The following is a 23,075-nucleotide window of genomic DNA, read 5'->3' on the forward strand; positions in this document are numbered from 1 at the left end:
GTCGAACCCAAATTGTGAGACCCCCATTGGTCTCCCTTTTGGGCCCTTTATTGCTGGCACAGAAAAATTTAAATATCCCAACGCATAAACAGGTTCGCATGCCCAAGTCTCCTGGAATATACATACATCGAATAAACTAACAAAGCCAAGCCAGTCCCCACAATCTAATTTAGAACACAGCCCGGCCAAGTTCCAAGAGATTAGGTTTCCCATCCCAATCAAAGAACCAGCTTGCAATTTAGAAATAGGGCCCGGGTGACTAGGCTCGCCCGCTATTAACACTACAGAACTTGCCTGGGCTACATTACATATGACATCACTATTACCCACCCCCTGTAAGCCAACTACAGAATCACAGCATACAGAGGATAAGGCCGAGACCGTTTGGGGATCCGTCGGGCCGAATCCGGCCCCAATCCTAGGCACCATCTTATTTCCAGAACAATTGCCCATATGGGCATGCAGGCTGCCACTACTCTGAAAAGTTGAAGCTGATAGTACAGAACTTTTACCCCAAAAAAGTCAGTCACATTCGTTCAGATTAGAAAGAGCTGAGAACCTGTTTTCAAGATTTAATCCCCACTCAGTGGATTGAGGAACCCTCCTACCCTTGTTTGGCACCAATTTCCATTTTGTCCTTAGTGTACACGGGTTAAGACTCCTCCCTCTTCGGCGATAGAAAAAGTCCAAAGTGAGTGGAATAATATCGGCTGTTCTTCGCTGTGGCGGTAGAAGGTAGGGCAGTATGTTGGTTAATACATCTGGATCTGAAAAATTCAGAACAACGCAATCACCCCTAAATCTTTTAGGGCTACTTCCAATCCACTCCACCCTCCTAGCCATAACTAATTCTTCTGCCAACTGTTGCTTACCCCAGGGAGTTATCACCATATTGTTAGTCAGCCAATGTAAGGCCTTAGACAGCAGGAATGAAGTAGTTTCATCCTGTCCTGGAGCCAATGTGGGAACATTAGCTAAAACAAGGACCAGGGGGGAAGCCTCAACAATAAGCTCAACCGAGCCTTTCACAGGATTCAGGGCAGTAGATACAACTGGAGGGGCATCTTCACCTGGCTCACCATCCACTATGGCTACCTGAGGGACCGCCGGGTGATTAAACAAAGGAATAACTCCACCTCCACCCTCAGGTCTAGAGGTTCCCTTTTTTAACTCCACTCTAGATACAACTTCTTCAGGCAATTTTTCTACTACAACTAGAGTTTTGTCCAATAAATCCCCTAATCTGTTTACCTCAACAGTTAACTTCTCAATCCTACCTACCAAAGGCTTTACAATGCCCTTAATTTTCGAATCTATCATACCCAACAGCTTCTTAAATTGCTCGTTAGTTAGAGACATACAAACTTCATCAATTGACCCTTCTTCCTCGGCTACAACAGTATTGCTAGGTGGAGAAGCAGGCCTTTTCCGGCTCGAGCATAGCCCTCCGCGTTTAGGCTGGCCCTTTCTAACTCCTCTGGTGGTAGGCGGTCCAGGCACTTGGGTTGGGGCTTTTTCCTCAATTCGATGTAATGCAACCTCCCCCTCACTATCACTGTCACTATCTTCAGCTACACAGTTAATCTGAGCCGAAATGGCCTTATCAACAGGGTCAGAGAATGCAACAGGGCTGCTACTGTTGCCTAAATCGGGGAGTTGGGCCAGATCAGGGTCCGACAAGGTAAATTTAGGAGATACACCCAGCCCCAATGAGGACCTCCTCTCGCTATTGATTTTAGCTACTACCTGAACTAGGTAGTTATCCATAGTATTTTTGGCCGGGGATAACTTTTTATTAGACATAGCTCACCAGTATACAATATACTCCCAAAAACACTTAGTAAAAGCGCGAGCGGCGTATGTTACGGACCCTGAATACGATTAAGCCACAATTCATGCAAAGTCAGTAATAGTTGGAGTTCGAATAGGGCGTCGTTCGATGACAATGTTTCACCTTGATGATTGGACAGAGTAACTGGCCCAGTCCAGTCTCTACCAGTCTCGGACTGTCTAAGACTGTCCGCCCTTTGTCCGGGCTTCGTCCGGCGTCCCGCACGCGTCCCGCTTAGCGTTGGGAGCCTATCTTTATAGGAGGAGGAGTAGGGGGCGGGAAGAGACTCCAGGTGCGCTTCGTTGATCCTGCGCGGAACCCTGGGTCTCGCAGTCCCGGCCCCTGTTAGGACTGCGTCGGTGATTCCAAGACAATATGCACCCCTTTCGCCGAATTGGCTCCAAAGCGTCAAAGCAGGCAAGTACAGAGTCACAGGGTCAGGCTATCAGCTGCGTGCGGCGCCCGCGAAGCGGGGGCCGGCGAGCTGTTTGTGGGCGGTGTGACCGGGAGGAGCAGGGGGCGGGAAGAGACTCCAGGTGCGCTTCGTTGATCCTGCGCGGAACCCTGGGTCTCGCAGTCCCGGCCCCTGTTAGGACTGCGTCGGTGATTCCAAGACAATATGCACCCCTTTCGCCGAATTGGCTCCAAAGCGTCAAAGCAGGCAAGTACAGAGTCACAGGGTCAGGCTATCAGCTGCGAGCGGCACCAGACATGAGTCCCTTGCTCACTGCACCATCAGGATTCAAGCAAGCCGGGCCGAAGACGGCTGTAATGCCAGAAACCGGTCCCCGGAAGCTTGTTTCCTTTCCAGTAAAGAATTGGCTTGGTAGTTTGGTCTGCCCTGTTCCCATGATGCACTGGGCCAGGGACAGACTAATTTGCATGTAGCCAGGTTCTGAACTGGGATGGTGCAGTGAGCTAAAAAACGGTGATGGATCAAGCCCTGATCTTTTGACTGGGTAGGAGTGTTCTGCTTAATTCAGATGCTCTGTCCATCACCACCCCCTTTTCTGAATCGTTTTGGCCACTATAGGAGTGGAAGGGTATGCTCAGACATGAGTCCCTTGCTCACTGCACCATCAGGATTCAAGCAAGCCGGGCCGAAGACGGCTGTAATGCCAGAAACCGGTCCCCGGAAGCTTGTTTCCTTTCCAGTAAAGAATTGGCTTGGTAGTTTGGTCTGCCCTGTTCCTATGATGCACTGGGCCAGGGACAGACTAATTTGCATGTAGCCAGGTTCTGAACTGGGATGGTGCAGTGAGCTAAAAAACTGTGATGGATCAAGCCCTGATCTTTTGACTGGGTAGGAGTGTTCTGCTTAATTCAGATGCTCTGTCCATCACCACCCCCTTTTCTGAATCGTTTTGGCCACTATAGGAGTGGAAGGGTATGCTCAGACATGAGTCCCTTGCTCACTGCACCATCAGGATTCAAGCAAGCCGGGCCGAAGACGGCTGTAATGCCAGAAACCGGTCCCCGGAAGCTTGTTTCCTTTCCAGTAAAGAATTGGCTTGGTAGTTTGGTCTGCCCTGTTCCCATGATGCACTGGGCCAGGGACAGACTAATTTGCATGTAGCCAGGTTCTGAACTGGGATGGTGCAGTGAGCTAAAAAACGGTGATGGATCAAGCCCTGATCTTTTGACTGGGTAGGAGTGTTCTGCTTAATTCAGATGCTCTGTCCATCACCACCCCCTTTTCTGAATCCCACAGCTGCCACAGCAACATTTCGTACCCTCCCCTTACCTTCCTCCCAACCTCCCATGGCACGAAATGCGGTGTGCTGCCTGCGCTTGGGGCCCCAATTGACCCTAAAATCCCATTCAATCTGGAATCCAATCAAGACTTACCTCTCCACCCAGTCTGCACTGAGAGTACCTGTTGATCTTACTTCATATTTCTAGCTAATGTCTATTTCTGCTGATGCTAGGAATGTTCTCCATTTGTTTCTGTACAAAGGGAGGCCCATAGGCAAGCCCTTTGGTCCTCGAGTGGGGCCAAGACTATCAGCCTTATTATGGACCCTACACCCTGTACAGTACTCATCCAGGTCTGATCACTTGTAGTTTGGGACCCTTCAACTCGAAACCTCTGTTGAGCTGTTGGGGAAGCCTACCATTCTCCTCTGCCAGAAAGACTCTTCTGCATGCCTATATCTGTCAATGTGTGACCTCAATCCGAAAATTATATGTCCAGATTCTTTATTGGATTTCACCCTCTTTAACTCAGCAATCCTGACGAGTCATGTAAACAGATGCACGGCAAAGACTTGTTAAAATTGTCAGCCTGCCCAAGGTACCTCACTTGGACGATGATTACATTGCTGCAAGGACTTTTAAAGTATATTTTGAGGGGTTGTAGTTCCTGGCGTAGGCATAAGTTTGCTTTGAAATAGATTTTTGACCGCTATCTGTTTTTCTACCTGGCATTATATGTTTGATAAGGTTATTGATGAGAATAGTTATAGTCAATTAATAATTTTACATTGTCTTTCTATATAGAAACACAGCATGAAGCTGAATCAAAAGGGATGTAAGAGAAATTAGAGGAACAGGAGGGGGCAGAAGTCATACTGACAACTCCTAGTCCAGGAATTCGTTGCTCATCCAACACAACTGAAACAAAGTTTAGAAACCACACACCAGTCATATGTGCACCTCGACACCTACAGTCTCAGTCAGTTGCTACTGCCAGGCATTTAAGAGGTTCCAGATTAAGGAGACATTTTGCTGCTGCAAGCCAGAGAGCAGCTAGAGAAAGTGAAGCAGAAGGGCTGTTTCTCCTGTTTCACAATTCCATAATTTGGAAAGTGCAATTTTAAATGTCCAGCAACAACAATTAAAAGCCATAAAAGAGACGAGGGGAGTTGCTTTAACGGGGAACGAAATTAAGGAAGAATACATTTTGCGTTTATTACATGTAATACAAAAGTATCATTTCAAATCTACGGTCACTGACCTTTCTCGCGCTGTAACTCATGAAAGCAGAGTACAAAGTTCACGGACAATGCCACATTGTGAACAGAATGGATGGATTTGGTACATCTGTAATTTGACTATCAAATTCAGTAGCATAGCTTCCTAATTAGACTTCAATCTACAGGTGGTGATGAGACATTTTAGTGGGGATGTCTCTAGCAGCCAGATTCATCAAGCCGAAATCGGCTCGCAAAGGGCCAGATTATGAGAATCTGGCCCTTTGAGAGCGCTATTTTTGCACTTGGGATTCATCATCCCAAATGCTAAAATCACAATTTCAGAAATCGCTAAATTGCGAATTATTTCATTTAAGGAATCTCAATTTGAGATTCCTTAAATGCAATTCATGAACCATTTTAAAATTGCGAATTCGCAATCTGGGGCCGCTATTTACCGCGAAGTCTAACTTCGTGGTAAATAGCGAAAACTTAGAAAAATGCACTTCAGTGCATTTTTCTAAGTTGTATGTTACACACACACCAGTGTACCTTACCATTTCAGGGGTGCTACAGGGTGTCCTTTGGACACCCTGGCACCCTTGAAATCGCTTCCTTATTTGCGATTCACTAATTGCGAATCGCAAATAAGGAATGACTCCCCATTCATTCCTATAGGCCTTTAGGCCCATAGGAATGAATGGGAAAGCCATTCCTTATTTGCGATTAGCAATTACCGAATCGCAAATAAGGAAGCAGTAGAAATCTCAAAAAATATTGCGATTTCTACATGCATCCCGTTTTGCGAGTCTTTAATAGCGATTCCTTAAAAATCGCTATTAAGGACTCGCAAAACAGGACTTTGATGAATCTGGGGGATGAAGTTTAGCCAAATAACTAATACCCTACAGGAATTACAAAACTGCAGACATTGCAACAGGGTAAGAAGCGATGGCTGGGAAAAGTGAGGAGGCTTCCAGTCTCAGTGGCATCTCCATTAAAGAAGCAATGAGAGAGAGACATCCAAGGAGCAGGAGTTCAGAGGCACAAGCACCAAGAACAATAAGTGCTGAAAGTCTGACTGGATGCAAAGGAAGAAAGAAGCATGAAAACAATGTATCTTCTAATTATATACAATGTGTTTTGTAATTGTATTTCTGAAATATCTTTTGAGACTAGTGTTTCTTTTCTCCTTATGACACTTGAAAACCTGTGAAGAAAACTGAGAGAACATTGTTTACGTATTTAATACATTTTCTCTAATATTATGTATTGCTTATCAGTAAAATAACTTACTTTAAATGTAGTGTTTATGATGTCTGCACAGCATGTTCTTCCTTTAGCAGCGCAAACAATATCTACATGTAAGTTTTGTTGCAGTGCTGCAGATTTTCGTCATCAGATTCTTAATTCATTGATACAGATGGAAATCCTTCTTAGTAGCTAATTATGCAACTTTGCCCAGCAGGCTATTAATTTGGATGACGTCTATGGTGTATAGAGAAGTGTTCCATACTTTTATGAAGACTTCTGAATCTCCCTTTTAACATTCCAGGGGCCATATTATCAAGAACGGCGATAACATTATCGCCGCTTTAGCAGCAGAAAACTGCCGCTAAAGCGGCGATAAGGGGCTTGATAATATGCCCTTGTGAATTCCCGTAGCAGCCCAGGTTCACACCATAACCTGGGCTTTTGTGGGAATTCACAAGGACATATTATCAAGCCCCTTATCGCCGCTTTAGCTGCAGTTTCCTGCCTCTAAAGTGAGGATAATGTTATCGCCGTTCTTGATAATATGGCCCCAAGTTTGTTTGTGAGCGTTGTTATATTTTCTTTCATTTGGAGAGACAGCGTTAAGATCTGCTGTTAGGATCCTGGGCCAGAGAGCAAGGCCACTGTCTCTGGAAATCTTAAAATGTTTCTTTATAGCTCATTCATAATAATCAGATCCACGCCATTTTTTAAAATAATGCTATAACTATGACTGACCCAATAAAAATTCATCATCAAATTCAACTCTAGTACTGTGACTGTTTAGTGAACGGTACTTGAACATATGTGAATTTTGTGCACTGCCTGAATATTTAGCCGGAGGGGGCCTCATCTACAAGAAAATGGTGCAGTGCAGCACCGCAAGTCATTTAGCTGCACCATGCTGCATAATTTTCAAAGCACAGGGATACGTCGTATTAACAACAATATGAGGCATCCCTGTGCTTTCCTCTGTGCTGCCGCACAATTGGCTGTCATGTGACAGCGCAGGCACCCTTGTGTCATTTTGCGAGGGTGCCTGCGCTGCAGGGATGATTGTTTTTGTGCAGGAAGGGACACCTTCCTGCACAAAAACAATAATTTATGACAAAAACAATAATTTATGGCATTTTCTTCATTCTATGCATGCTGCAGAATGCAGCACGCATAGAAAGAGGTAAACACAAGGAGAAATAAAAGAATTTCTACTTGTTGCACCATTAGGATTCTGACGCATTTGGGTGGGGCGATTACTGAACCACCGGGCAAGATGGCCGCCATGCTGCTGTAGAGAATAGCCGCACATTCTCTTTCTCCTGACCCGCGGGATATGTAGCTGGAATCTGGGGGAAAAAAAAGGGATATGCCGATCCTTGCAACCCCAAGCAAAGTTTATATTGTTGGTGGTACGGCGATACAGAAGTCCCTGGCGGTGCTCCTTGTCTTACTTGGAAGACATCTGAGGGAGGCTTACAAGCGAGGCACCAGCACAGTTGTTGAGATGGCACAGCGCTTGGGAGCAGTGCCAAAACTGACAGGCACGAACAAGCGATCAGCGCCGGTTAGCACTGGCTCGCAATCGAGGAAAGGAGAGAAGGCAGAGAAAGCTGCCAAAGAGAAAGTCGGAGTCAGAACAACGATGCAAGCAGGTACCCCTGGATCTAAGGGGCAGCAACTTCAGAAACGCTCCCAAGCGGACAGCGGAGCTGTAAAACAACAGATTACTATTTTAACCAAGGACTTGAGGCAACCCACCGTCTCAGAGGCTTTTGCGGGGAAACTCCAGCCGGCGATCACGGTTTCCGAGGTTTCTGAGGCTCCGGACGAGGCAGATGCGGGAACAAACACCGAGGCAGCGTTCAACGACCGCGAGGGCGCAAGCACGGCGGCGGTTGCTAGGCAGCAGGGACTCCAACCGTGCACGCCTCATGCGGAAGCCGCGCTGGGAGACAGAGACGCTGGAAGCGCAGGCAGCGCTGTGAACGCTGAGAATGCCGATGCTGTCACACACATTGACACGGAGTCCGGAGCAGACCAGGTGAGCAGGGAGATGATGTCAGGACAGCCAGGGGTAGAGCTCGGAGATTCAACAAACTTCAACAATGCCCAAATGTTAGAAGCATTAATGCAGGTGAATCTCGCTCCTACCCCCGGGGACCAAAAAACATTAATGGAACCTACCACCTGGGGAAGCATGCGGAGCATTGAGAGCTGTGCATTCAAGGGGTTTAAAGCGGATAAAGGAAGGAGAGTGCGCTCCCCTGAAGGAGGGAAATTCTATTCTGTGACCGAAGGTTCTGGCTCTGACTCTTCCTTATTGGGCACAGAGGATGAGGACGAAATATCAGATTCCTCATTAGAGACAGAATCAGAAAGGTCACATACTGGTAATTCCAGAAATAAAGAGACACAAAGGAAAAAAAGAAGAACTATGATAAAACAAGATAGAGACATAGATAGATCTGCTTCAAGTACAAATAGAAAATTGCTTTGGGACTATGGTAACACCACTAAGATGTATCAGGAGGAAGGAGGAGATGATAATTTTACTGCAAGTACCAAACAAGACATTGCCGAACCACCGCCTCAAGCAACCTTAGAGGGAATGTTTAATATGTTAAAACAAATGCACACGGAGGCTAGGATGGAAAGCAGGAGAGCAAGACAGGACACTAAAAAAATACAAGCAAGCATCAGGAAAATGAATAAAAAATATGAAGAGGTGGAAGAAAGAGTGGTTCAGGTCGAAGAAAGAACAGGCAGATTGGAGGATGAAGTTACAGACTGGCAGTCTTTCAGAACGGAGCAAGGGAAGGTGGTCGAGGACCTACAATGGAAACTAGAGGATTTTGAGAACCGCCAGCGGCGTAATAACCTGAGACTTCTTGGCCTGGAAGAAGGAGTGGAAGGGAAAGATCCTAGGGGGTTTGTGGTTAAACTACTGAAAGGTGTATACCCAGAGGCACAGTGGCAATGGGAGTTAGAGGTCCAGAGGGCACACAGATTTCCACTGATCCAGAAAAAAGCAAGAGGCGCTAGTCAGGAAGCTCTACCAAGGGCTATGCTAGTCTTTTTTGGGAATTTCCTGGCTAGGCAGGAAGTTATGGATTCTGCCAGGCCGGATAAAAAAAAGTCATTTGAAGGGTCCACATTCTTTGCCAGGCCCGATTTCTGCCACGCGACTGTTGAAAGGAGGTGGAAGCTCAGACAGCTAATTACTCCGTTTCAGCGCCAGGGCTCTGAAGCATATCTGATGTTTCCAGCGAAGCTGAAAGTCATTACAGGAGGCCGTGTTAGAATGTTTTTCTCAGAGATAAAGGCAGGTGAATATCTGGCAGAAATAAAGGAGAGCGAAAGGGGCAGGAAGAGTAGGGACGCTGAACCAGTATAAGAGGCATATCGCAATACTCAAGAAGTATTGAATATGTCAGTACTATGGGTAGTTTGGGCAGGAGAAGGAGGCGGCACTACAGCAGTAAGTTGCCACACATAGGTCATGCTTGACCTATTTGCCTGTAGAATGGGGGGGTAGGCAAGGGGAGGGGGGTTGACTGGGGGGTGGGGGGGTGGAGGGGAGGTGAAGAAGTTAGGATAAACACAGCACAAAATAGGAAGATATACAGAAATGAAAAAGTGATAGCATATTCTAAGAGGAGGATTTCTGGTAGTTCAATCATCAAGATAGGATGGCGTTAAGGCTTGCGACTATTAATATCTGTGGGCTAAACGATGGCGGGAAGAGACAGAAAGTAGCGGCTATGCTTAGACTATTGAAGCTGGATGTAATATGCCTCCAGGAGACGCATGTGAGGGGGAAGGATAAATACCTTATGGATCAACTTGGGTATGAGGTATTAGCATGTACACAACAAGATTCTAAAACAAAAGGAGTGGCGATTCTTGCTAAGAAAGGAATTGTACAGGTAGGGAGGAAAAAGGAGGATGAGGAGGGGAGATGGGTTATAGTAGAAGGGGAGACAGCTGGGGGTCGGTATACATTTGTCTCAGTATATGGCTCTAATGAGGATGAACCTGACTTATTTGATTTTCTGGACATTGAATTGGCACTTTGGGCAGAACCGGTGATATTTTGCGGGGATTTTAATGTCAATGGGTTATCAGGGTTGGGTTTGTCGGGTGGGGGGATGCAGGGTGATCGGAAAAAAAGAACACGAAGGGCTATCAATAACCTAATGTTTCACAACGCACTGGTAGATGTTTGGACAGTCAATAATCCCGCTGGTACAGGTAGTACCTTTTATTCCGCCCCTCATAGGGTAGTGGCCAGATTGGATTACTTTCTGGTCTCTAGCTCCCTATTACCAGGTACAAAAATAGAAAGACTTCCTCGGGTCTTCTCAGACCACAACCCCCTGATATTATCTATCCCTCAGAGCAACAGTACAGTATGTAAGGAGTATAATTGGACGTTTGAAAGAGGGCTACTCAGGGAAGAAGAATATGTAAAAAGGATGAAGATATGGATTAAAGAATTTTGGGAAGTAAACAGAGGTACAGCTGCCGCAGGGGTGGTCTGGGACACATGTAAAGCCGGGATAAGAGGAGAAACAATGGCATATACTTTTAACAGATGTAAAAAGGAAAAAATCGAACTCACTGGCAGATTGCATGATTTAATGGAGTTAGAACAACGGCTTATACAAGCGGCCATTACCCAAGAACCTTTAGATGAGATTCTATTGGAAATAGAATTAAAAAAAGCCGAGGCTAGCGAGAGTCTGGCAAACAAAGCGGCAAGTAATTATTTAATGAAAAAAGAAAAATGCTACGAGTTTAATGAAAGGGTTGGGCACATGCTAGCAGTGCGTACCAGACAAAATACGGCAGCAGGAGAAATAAAGGAAATTAAGGATAAAGGGGGGAAAATGGTGACTAAGGCAGAGGAAGTAAGAGAAGTATTCAGGGAATTCTATACCGATTTATACGATCAAGATCTTGGGAATGTTGATACGGAGATAGAAAATTACTTAGTAGGAACTGCACACGGGGAACTGGCCGAGGTGGATAAGGAGACATTGGAGTTACCATTGACATTGGTGGAAGTGCAGAATGCAGTATTCAAACTCCCCTCAGGAAAGGCAGCAGGGCCAGACCAAATCCCGGCAGAATTTTATAGAATTTTCTGGGATACCCTGGGGGGCGATATGCTGGAAACTTTAAGACAATCACAGAGGGGGGAAAGTACTCCACAGTCTTGGGCCGGGGCAAACATTATAGTAATCCTGAAAAAAGGCAAATCACATCTGGATCCTGGGTCATATAGACCAATAACATTAATGAATGCCGACACAAAAATTTACTCCAAGGCACTTTCATACAGATTAAGTAAGGTAATTGAGGGCTTAGTGTGTACAACACAACATGGATTTATCCCCGGGAGAGGGACCACTCAACATACAAGGCAGATGGTTACCATACTGGACGCAGCGGACGCCACAGGGGACCCTGTCGCTGCTATTTTCCTGGATGCAGAGAAGGCCTTTGACAGGGTCTCTTGGAGGTATCTGTGGAGGGTCTTGGGTTGGTTTGGCATAGGAGCGGGCTACATTAAGGCTATCCAAGCACTATATTTAGAACCAAGGGCTAAGGTGAGAATAAACAGAGGGTACACCAATGAAATACGCATAAGACGAGGCACACGACAGGGCTGCCCGTCTTTGCCACTATTATTCGCGCTATATATTGATCCCCTCCTGCGCAGGCTGGAAGGAAATATCAATATACCCCCGATGAAACTAAATGGTGTGGAACACAAAACACTTGCATATGCAGATGATGTGGCGGTGGTTACCCCTGAACCTAAGCTAGCCATTATAGAAATAGAACAGGAGGCGGTTGCGTTTGGGATAGTTTCGGGCTATTCACTGAACAAGGGAAAGACGCAAATCATACAAAATAAATGGGTAAGCCATCAGGATATAAGAGTAGCTCCGGAAGTTATGTATTTAGGTGTTAAAATAACAGCCGACCTAGATAAGCTCGTAGAAATTAATATGACTCCACTATTGTCAAAAGTAAAAGTAAATACAGAAAGATTGAATAATCTGCATCTGACCTTGATGGGACGGATTAATGTAATAAAGATGATAACGTTCCCTAAGCTTTTATACCTGTTTAGATCAATTCCACTGTTTTTTGATAGCATGTTCTTTAATAAACTAGAAACAATCTTGAACAAATTTATCTGGGCCAAAGGAAAGACAAGGAGAGCCTACAGACATTTAACAGTATCTAGAGAAAAAGGTGGCTGGGGGGCACCAGACTTTAGGCTCTATTACTGGGCTGCTGTATTGCAGTACTGCCAGGGGCTGCTAGGTGGGGGAGGCACAGATCATACATCGGAAGACAACCCAGGACATTCTAATGTCTATACTACATTATTGGGAGAGGGGGCAGTAAATGGGTTCCTAAATACAATCGACTTTAGCTATTTTAAGCACACACGGTTCAAAACACTAAAGGCGGCCTATAGGGTCTGGAAAGGGGTCTCAAAAAAACTTGGCTTGGGAAGATACAATAATTATACACGACTGTACACAAACGGCTCATTACCAAAGGACATTTTTGGGGATGCTACTATGAGGGATTGGCATAACAAGGTTATAGTGAAAATAGGAAATTTGCTCGATTGTCAGGGGAATATGCTACAGTTTGGGAGGCTCCAAGCAAAATTCAGATTAGAACACCATAGCTTCTATAAATACCTCCAAATCAGAAGTTTCTTAATGCAAAAACAGGGTGGCATGGCGGGGTTGGGTCAATGTAGAGTCATGGACTATATTGAATTAGCAGACAAATGCACAATAAGAAAGCTATATGCAGAACTGAAAGATACTAAAACTGATGAAAGGGGGAAATATGCACAAAGATGGACAGAAAAACTGGGGTCAGAGATAGAAAGTTTTCAGTTGTCTCTGGATCTGGGCAGAACAGTACTATGCTCAGCCACTCTGCAATCACAACATTTTAAGACTGTGTTCTCACTATATCATACCCCAGCTAGAATCGCCCAGTGGGGGGGAATAACTGGAATAACATGCCCCCGCTGTAACTCAAACGAAGCAGATATTGTACATATGTTCTCACAATGCCCTCAATTGTATACCCTGAAAAAGGCTATTGAAGAGTTTTTCGAGAAATCACTCAAGGTTAAGATAAAACTTACAGACGAATTAATTATACTAGGAGTGGGGGATACGCCAGGCAATTTTCCAGTAGAATTTATGTTTGTCTCAATGGCGGTGTACCGTATTTGCATAGCAAGAACCTGGTTGGATAATGCTACCCCCCCGTTCCAAGTGTGGATCTCAAGACTTCTGTCTATTTATAATCTGGAAAAGGCAATCTATGACAGGAAAGGAAAGAGAGCTAAGCTGCTTGGCAAAAGGATATGGCAGCCCATTACAAACTGGAAAAACAGTAGATTAAACCCAGGATAATCGAGGGATGGTTAATATTACATTTCTCTTCTTTTCCCCTTTTCTTTTTTTTTTTTCTTTTTATGCTTTTTGTTTATCTTATTTTTTCTATTTACGTTTATATGCACCAGAATAATAACTATATACGTGTAATATATGCATAACCACTGGCGAAATTGCTGTATGCTGTAACTTATATAGGAATATATGGAAAAATGTCAAACTGCTTAATAAAAATATTAAAAAAAAAAAAAAAAAAAAAGGATTCTGACGCATTCCCAGTTTTACAAAATATTTTACATCTGAGAATGCGGCAAGTTCCATGGATGTTGCGTGGGAACACTTACAGCAACACCCATAGAACGCCCCTTTCATGCAGAGTAATGCATAAAAGGGGCCCATATTCACGAGGCCATAAAAAGTCACGCAGGGGGACTTTACGTGGCCTTGTAAATATGTGCAAGCCCATTGCGCAGCTGGTGTGTCAAAATAAGTGACACACTGGAAGGCGCAACGGGCTTATAAATAGGTCTCAATGTCTGTTATGATAAATTTAGAATTGCAGATCATCGGTAAGGCTATGCTGATTTTTCGATCCCTATAAAAATATTTATTTGCAAAGGAATGACATCAACAGCCATTGATTGATTGTGATAAATGAGACCATCTGTAGAATTGGAGCTTTGTGCTACAATTCCTGTGAAGCTTTGTAAAAATATGGTTATTGATTATACTCGTGATATTATGAAAAGGAAGAAAAAGGTGGAGAGGTCAGAAAAAGGAAATCCTAGGTTAAAGGTGACAGATGTGTGGATGGGGTAGGTTTAGAGGAGGGAGCACCCCGGCTAAATAGTTATAATCAGGAGCGGCTCACATCATGCAGCTGTAGCCACACCGAGGGTATACAGGTTACTGCCCGCCCTAATTGATATAGAGGGTGTTGTAGTCCAGTTTACTGTGTATTCACTTGCACTTTATTTTTCATTCTCTGGTCCTGAAGAAGCGCCAACGGCCCTTATGGCGACGCAGGCGCGAAACATGTCGACCCTTTACATTTTGACACCTAGGCACAATGTGCCTGTGGTGCATTCTTAATTTTTTCAGTTTATTGGGAGTAGACATTTTATTTCTCGCTGCATGTTCACCCTCAATTAACGTTTTCACTTTACTGCATGCACTGTTTTATCCCTCTTTTTACCCATACCCCACACACCCGCATGCACAATCCGGCAGTACATGAAAAGATCTCCGACAAAGTGACCCTTCGGGGGACCCGTAGGGGATTGCAGCGCCGGCCCTACGAGGAGCAACTGCCCGATGATGAAGCATGACACCCTTCTGGGGGTTGAGGGCATCAGAGGACAAAAAGTGATCTTCCATCTTTAAAGTGGTTCACCTTTAACCTAGGATTTCCTTTTTCTGACCTCTCCTCCTTTTTCTTCCTTTTTATAATAGCACGGGTGACTGTTTGCACTCTTAGGCTTGGGTGACTGTTTGCACCCTGCGATAGGAACAGTGTCCTCTTTTTGGTTTACATGTTGACATAAGGAGTGTGGACACTGGACCTTTAACAGCTCCTAGGTCCCCCCTTCTTCTTTTGTTATATATATTGATTATACTCAACATAGCATCTAAACACATTTAAACTATTTAGATAGCACACTCTGTGAGACCCCACCTGCTGTTGCAACAGCTATTTGAAAACTACCAGAAACTAGGAGGTGTAGAGGCCATTAAACCTGCACACTTGTGGGATTAGCTGGTATTTTTGGAGCTATACCTTGGAGTAGAGGCTTTCTCTTTTTTCTTAGATCTAAAATAACCTGACTGCTAAGCCTATACTTTGATATGATTGCTTCCAATTTTTGTTGAACAATTCTTACCATAAGACTAAAATTCTTCTCCTGTCTCCTTTTTCTTGGACAGCAAAAATCCTCATCCTCCTCACCAAAGCATACAATGCAGCCAATGTCCATAAAGACTGATTTCTTGCATCTCTTTTGTACTTTCACCTGCTTACAGGCTGAATCTACTTGATGGTAATTTTTGGAGGCAAAATGGACGTTTGTGACTAGTCGCAATTTGAGCATCATTAGAACACATAATATGTGAATCGTTATTAGGAAATTACAATTAAGAAATGTTGCTAAAAAGAACAATTTCACTCTTTTCTGAAGTCACTGTGCAATTTTAGAAACTATAGTAATTTGTAGGCAAAGCACATTCCAAAAGTCTTTTTAGCAGTTGCAAACCAGTTAGTGGCTGGATTTCGACTCGCTAAAGTTTAGTCCTGAGTAGGACAACACAGTGAAGGAATCTGCCCTCATGGAGTCCTCTGCTGTAATAGCATTCAGCCATGATTCTTTGCAGGACTTTGAGAACAAAAAAGTGACCAAAGGTACAACTTTGGACCAAGGGAGGCAGCAAAGGTCCCCCAGTGTCGAAGTGACCTCACCAGCTGTGTAATACTGCTCTGTCCTTTAGGCAGCATTTGGTCCAAAACTGAAGGCTTCAAAGGGAGCTCAACGATGAAGGGGTTTATTCACAAAGGTACGTTTGTATTGTGTAAACCTATTTATGTGTTGATCCACTCATACACCTCTGCGTAACTCTACACTTTTTTGCTATTCACCATTTCTGAGTTCAGATTTACACATAGGAAGAGACTTCAATCTCTACCTCTCAAGTACTAGCATCAAAGCCCCATATACTAAGCAAAAGTGCATGCTAGTGTGCAGTACATGTGCATGTGAGTGAAGCTGAGTGATACAGGACTGTGGGTCCCATTTGGAAGTCTCTGGACAGGGCAGATATAGATGGTGGAGATAAGACTGTTTTCCCCAGCAGGCAGAAGTGTACTGCTGACCAGGGCCGAACTGGCTACCGGGCAGTTTGGAATGCTGCTGAGCTGGGGGCTGATTCCGTTCATGAAGACCTGCGTGTGCTAAACGAAATTCGTTTTGCTTTAATTATTTCGAAGCACACGCAGGTCTCCATGAACGAAATCAGCCCCCACCGCAGTGAAATCAGCCCCAAGCTCGGCAGCATTCCAAACTGCCTGGTAGTCAGTCCGGCCCTGCTGCTGACATTCATGAGATGGGAGAGGGTATAACCAAACACTGACGTGAGGAAAGAGGAGGCAGGCTTGCCCTTAAAAACGTTAAGGACTTTCTGATGCAGATGACTATTTGGTGGATGGCAGAAGCTGAAGGATGAGGCCCGCAGTATTTGTTGTCAGGGATGAAAGGTTTCTTTGAAAAAGAGCAGATCTTTTCTCTCTCTTCCTGCTAGAAGTGGTCAAAAAATGCTGGGGTGCAGCTTGTTCATATTTTGTTTTATACCTCCATGGTGGTGCCCCGCTTAGAGACTGCCCTGCTGTGCAGAGCATCACTCTAGATAAAGACCTGATCAGGAACATGGCCTGCTGGGACACATAAAAGAGAAATCTACCCATACCAGTTTGGTGAAGAGAATTCACATCCTCAGTCTGTGAAAACCCTATAGAAGTGGGAGCTACTGGCCCATTTGTCACTCCATTTCAAGGAGGAGATACTCCGCAGAGTACTCAGTGGATTACTGCTTAACCAAGGACTGGTGTTTGTCTGACAATCAGCTCCCCAGAGGTGGGGCACTTTACGTGGAGTCCAACCTAAAGGAGGAAGTGCCAACCCTGCAGGGGGTAATTGACAGAATAAGGGACTGCAGTAGTTGACGCTGGAGTACTGGTCTGTACAACATAAAGTCACTACCAAACATGACAAACGAGATAGAGAACACCGACTTGTTTGTGCAGCTTCATGTAAGGAGCCGCTGGACTGCTGAAGTCAGTGGCAACTGGCATCTGCGGCAGGGGGTGGGGTGAGCATGTGCACACAAATTATATATATATATAAAAAAGTGTGCACATAATATATATTTAAAAAAAAACTTAATTTGCATCAACACGCCGTCCTCCGGTCCCGACCTCTTCTTTGGAACAGGAACCAGAAGCAGCAACTCCCTTGGCCAATCCTAGAGCTGCCCTCACCAGCATGAGGGCAGCCCTATGATTAGTGAGAGTGGCCTCACTTGGCCCTCCACAGCACTCTGAAGGCTTTGGCTTGCTCTAACCCAGCTGCCTTAAGACAGCTGGGTTAGAGCTGTTTAACGAGTGCATTTGTGGCTGGCAGTCACAAGACGGCTGGCCAAAAAGACATGCACACGTTAAACAGTGCTTTGCAAGCCCACCCTCCTCACTGCTGAATGGCATGCTGCTGTCACTCAGTAGCGGCCCTGCTCACGTCCTGACGCTCTATTCGGGATAGCTCCTGCATTTACTGCGAGCATCACAAGATCCTGAGAGCCCTAATCGCCCTCCGCCGCCCTGATTCATACAGGTGCCGCCCGTCCCTGCTGATCAGATTTAACCGAACCAACGATTAGCCGCCGATCCCTGAGCGACCGCATGGACCTAGCCACCCACGCGCCTCCGCTTGGGTGACTATCACTGTCCTCATCAACAACCCTGTCCTGATGACGATCCCGACTCACGGGGATCGAAACGCCGTCGACTTCACAGCATAATTCTATGGCGCATATTACATTTTGTGCTCCTGTTAAAATTCATTTAATCATGTTCTAAGTGACCACAACTTGATCCTCTGGAGCCATTATTGTTTTATAATTTGTCACTATGCGTCGATCACGCTGTTCACCTTAGCACTTGCACTTTCACCATCACCAACTGTATATATCACTACTCACCAAGTGCCACCGGGTTGTCACATGATTTGTTCTGTACAGTGCTGTCCAACTGTATTGCCATGTGAAAGACCCCTCTTTTCTCAATTGGTGAATAATACCCCTTTTCGAAAAAACCTTAGAGACTCCTTGTTGTTTATTCATGTAATGCGAATTGCATACATTGTTGAAATTGCCTTTTAATGATACCTGTTGGGAATTGTTCTTGTTTATACTGTTCGGGATGAGGCATGAAAAATATAATGGTAAAAAATGACCATTTTCTTTTTCATCTCTGGGGCTGTGGGGGTTTAATTGGGGCGACGCTCCTCCTCTCCATCGGAGGAACCATCCCTGGCTGAAATGTGTCAACCGGTCTCCCTTATTATCCACATCATCACCACATAGGTTCCAGGAACTGTGTCCCCAACTGATAGACCTGACTGAATTCAGGATAAGTACCTGGTTACGCCACCCTTTGTGAATGTGCAGACAATGTGGGTGGTGTGACAGCGACACTGACAATCTGTGCTGTACAAGATGGGACCGATCCTCAGAATAAATATTACCAAATTTGAGGTGTCCCCAAATGTCCTCTAACAAGTAGAGGACCCTGCACAGACCAGGGGTGCCTCAGGGCTACCCTTCTCAGAAGATTGAAGGACGTCCCTTCATTGCACCATGGGCAGAAGATAGTGCTTGGCAGCCAAGGCGCCAAAGACCTCAGCGGCCAGTCAGGGGACTGCCTTCATATTCTAGGACAGCGACTGAAAGTGTGCCACTGTAGCTATACTCCCACACCTGAGGAAGAGGTCTGCCAGCTGCCTCCACACAGGGTTAGCCCAGCATGACTGATCCCAAGTGACTGGAATATCAGGACCAGGTCTGCCAAAGCCTATTGTAGCCTAGCTTTGGATCTCTTTCACGTTCTCAACCCTACCCTTAAACATAGCACCTTCAGGCACCCACCTAGCGGGACCTGCTACAAACATTCTCCTCATTTTTGTACATGCTGTCTCTTTAGCTGTCTGATCAGCAGTCATTCCCCCTACCTACATCATCTGTGATCTTCCTATGGACGCTACACTTCAGGGATATGTATTTTTTATAAATGAAAAAGCACCGCTACAAAGTTAAATGTCCAATAGTTCGTTGAAGAGTATTAACTCGTTAGGCCGTTCACATTCATACCGACGCTGAATCGTGAATAATGATGAAAAATATATGGAATTCAATGTTCCTTTAATAGTCCATACAAACACCAGCCAACGCGTTTCGTTCCGTTACCAGAACTTCTTCAGGGCTGTAAATCACAAAAACATACAAAACCACCATAAGTGCCACAACATAAAACCAGCATGTATGCATACATACATACATCAGTGTTTTAAAAACAATACAATTCTATACAGACAGCGACAATGGGAAACCTTGATCAATATTTGTAAAAATCTCCCCTCTGGCTAAAAAGAAGAAAATCATATTTTACATCCCAATTATTTTTCATGTCCCATGTCGCATGTTGTTGACTGTATTCTTAAATTTACATTAAAATTCATACTTTGATTGTGTATATCAGCGTCATTCTTTTTCTAATAGTTCATTCTTTCATAATCGATTGTGGGAACTAATTTAGCATATAACACATTGATTTATAAGAAAAAATCAAGTCACTTTGCGGGAAATGGCTTCTCCCCAAGCACATTGCAATTCAAGCTCGGAGGTCATAGAAAGACAATTCCTTCATGTAGTCATCACTATCATCATGTCAACATTGATATCAGCTAAAGTATTAGAAGTAAGCATTCCAGCACGGTTCATTACCAAATCACCTATCTCCAAGTGTTTTCACCAAAGTAGTTCATCAGACTAAGAACCCACTGGAAGGAATGTATGAATTCAAGACCACAAATACACAGTATCTGGCTCAAAAACCTTACCCTTTCCAATAATATATATCCTGTATGCTATTCGATGGAGTAACAACTTGTGCTGTGTCTATGCATTTTTAACACACGTGAAACAACAGATATTTAGAGTCATTCGACCAAGAGTCCTACCTAAATAATTTTCCAGACGCTGGGTTTTTCTGATCCGAAATCCTCATCCATACATGTATCAATATTTCCGGGATTACCTCGCTAAGTTAGGATTCATCTTATTGGTCCTGTTCCATTGGGAAAACATATATGTTCGATATTGTGCCAGGTATTAACCTAAAGGTTAGGATGACAAGAAAAGGAATAGTGGAATATGGGGGACGAGTATCCACAATTATATAGGTACATGTCCACACCAATATCATAGATATATGTGGACAAATGGTGCCACCCGGACATTACTTGTTTCCAATGGCATTGACTACCCCTATTAAAAACGCCTACCTTTTCGATATGTGCAGAGTCTCTGTCTTCAATTAAGAATGTATCCCCTGGGCTCAATAGTCAGTTTCAAAAATAATATCAATTCGTGGTAGTTACCTATAAAGAACAGAAATATATGCAAGAAGTGTAAATATAATCCTTGTTTACATAAGCACTAGGATCTGCTAGCCCTGTTTGTATATTAGTATATTGCTACGTCCACATGTGAGTTGTGTGACCCAGTTATTGGTCTACACGCATGTCCAAATCCCCTATACTTCAAAAAGAATGTGTGAAGGGGATAATTATACATGTGCACGATTTAATTAATAAAAGAAAGCGTTCCGACAATCGGGGACTAACACTTCCTATCAGTCTGAGATATAGAGAGGGAATAGACGTGGACCCCGCCGCCAAGTAAAACACTTGTATGAAATTGCTAGTATGTCGCTAGTTTGGCGTGCAGTTACCATCCCATACAGCTAAGCGAGTGCAGCTAAATATTTAACGCTTTGCAAAAACGGGGACAAACGAAAAGGCAAAGTGGGAGAAAGGGTCTCGACCTAAACGAGAAACACTATTGTCAATAGACAAAGATTCGAGTTATGCACATACCCGTGTGGTCAATAGACCGTCCTCGGTAGTGGCGTCTCGGATCCCCGGCGTCAGTAGCAATCCAACTAAGGATAGGCGGCCCGCTCGCCCGCCATGGAATTTAAACGCGATTCGCGTCAATCACGTGTGTGAGACCGCAATCTTACTGATGTGGAAATTAACATCTTACAAAAAGGTTTAAGTTTTTGTCCTTCACAGGTTGGGGATCCAACATTATTGATGATAGATTTGTTCAAGTTCACGCGACAATTAAAATTAAAAGACCATTTTGCAAACAATCCTAAGTTGGACATTGATATTTCATCTGCCACACCATCTTGTACCACCACAATTTCTGATCTAGAGAATGTACAATTACTTTTGTCTATCGAAACAGGTGACAACCCGTCACTGTACGAGATACGTTCGGACCTCAACATTGAGGAAGACACAATGATTTCTAGTGGCCTCAAACCACGTTCCAAATACATCCCGGTGAATACACATAAAAATATAGATTTATTTCGAGAACGAGTCTCACAGGACTTTCATAAAATGATCGATTCACCTAACAAATACACACATAGGCACCAAAATCTGACCAAGTCCGAAAGATTGGCTCTGGCCGGACTGGCTGGGGACAATAGTATTACCATCAAAGAAGCAGACAAGGGGGGAAATGTGGTTGTCATGAATACCATTGACTATGACGGTGAGATAAGAAGACAACTAGCAGACACAACTTGTTATAAAAAATTGCATGCAAGTCCCATTTCCTCCCTTGTCGCTCATATCAATGTAAGAATACAGGACTGGGGCGAGGTCGGTCTCCTCTCTGAGGAGGAATGTCGTTATCTGAAAGTGGCAAAACCTATGGCCCCATGCATTTACCTACTCCCCAAGATACATAAGGGGGGTCCTTTTCCACCAGGACGCCCGATTATCTCGGGGATTAACTCTCCAACGGAACGACTGTCTCAGTACGTGGATGGGTTCTTGCAACCATTGGTTGTAAACCTACCCTCATACATTCAGGATTCGGGTGACATACTGAACAAATTTGACGGATTACAGTGGTCACCTGACCTCATGTTCGTCACATTAGATGTGACAGGGTTATACACATGCATACCCCAACATTTTGGCATCAGGGCACTCTCTTCTTTCTTGGCTTTAAGAACGGCTGACCACATTGAACATAACGAGATGTTGCTCGAAATGACTGAGTTAATTCTTTCAAGAATTTTTTTTCTACATGGCGAAACTTGGTACCACCAAATAAGGGGTACCGCGATGGGGAGCAAATTTGCTCCTTCATACGCGGGATTGTTTATGGGATGGTGGGAGAAGGAACACGCTTGGGGTCGATATGCCTCCCCCTGGATGGATTTGATCATTTTCTGGGGGAGGTATATCGACGACATCATATTGTTGTGGAAAGGGGGTGAATCACAATTGATGGAGTACTTCTCCTACCTGAACGATAACCCCTTTAATGTACAACTGACTATGAAATCCGATCGCAATCAGATCGAGTTCTTGGACATACTCTTCCATATAGAAAATAACACGATCCATAGCAATCTGTATCGCAAGAGTACATCTTGCAATAGCTTACTGCATGCCTCAAGTGCGCACCCTAGCTCCACTATTAACAACATACCATATGGAGAAATGGTGCGCATCAGACGGAATTGCAGCACTGACAAGTCGTTTAGAGAAAATCTTAATGACACCAAGGTTAGATTTACCAATAGAGGGTATGACACTAAGGTCCTGGAGAAAGCGGAGAAGCGAATACTTACTGTGACTCGCAAAAACACCTTGATCAAGAAAGCCAAGCTCTCTAAAAAAAACTCAGAAATCGCACATGGCATTTGTTACCCAGTACACGCAACACAGTACTGAAGTTTTCAGGGTACTCAGACGCCATTGGAGTCTCCTCACAGAGGTACCCAGTCTG

The sequence above is a fragment of the Lissotriton helveticus genome, chromosome 2_1 (assembly GCF_964261635.1).
Source record: "Lissotriton helveticus chromosome 2_1, aLisHel1.1, whole genome shotgun sequence".
In the NCBI taxonomy this organism is placed as follows: Eukaryota; Metazoa; Chordata; class Amphibia; order Caudata; family Salamandridae; genus Lissotriton; species Lissotriton helveticus.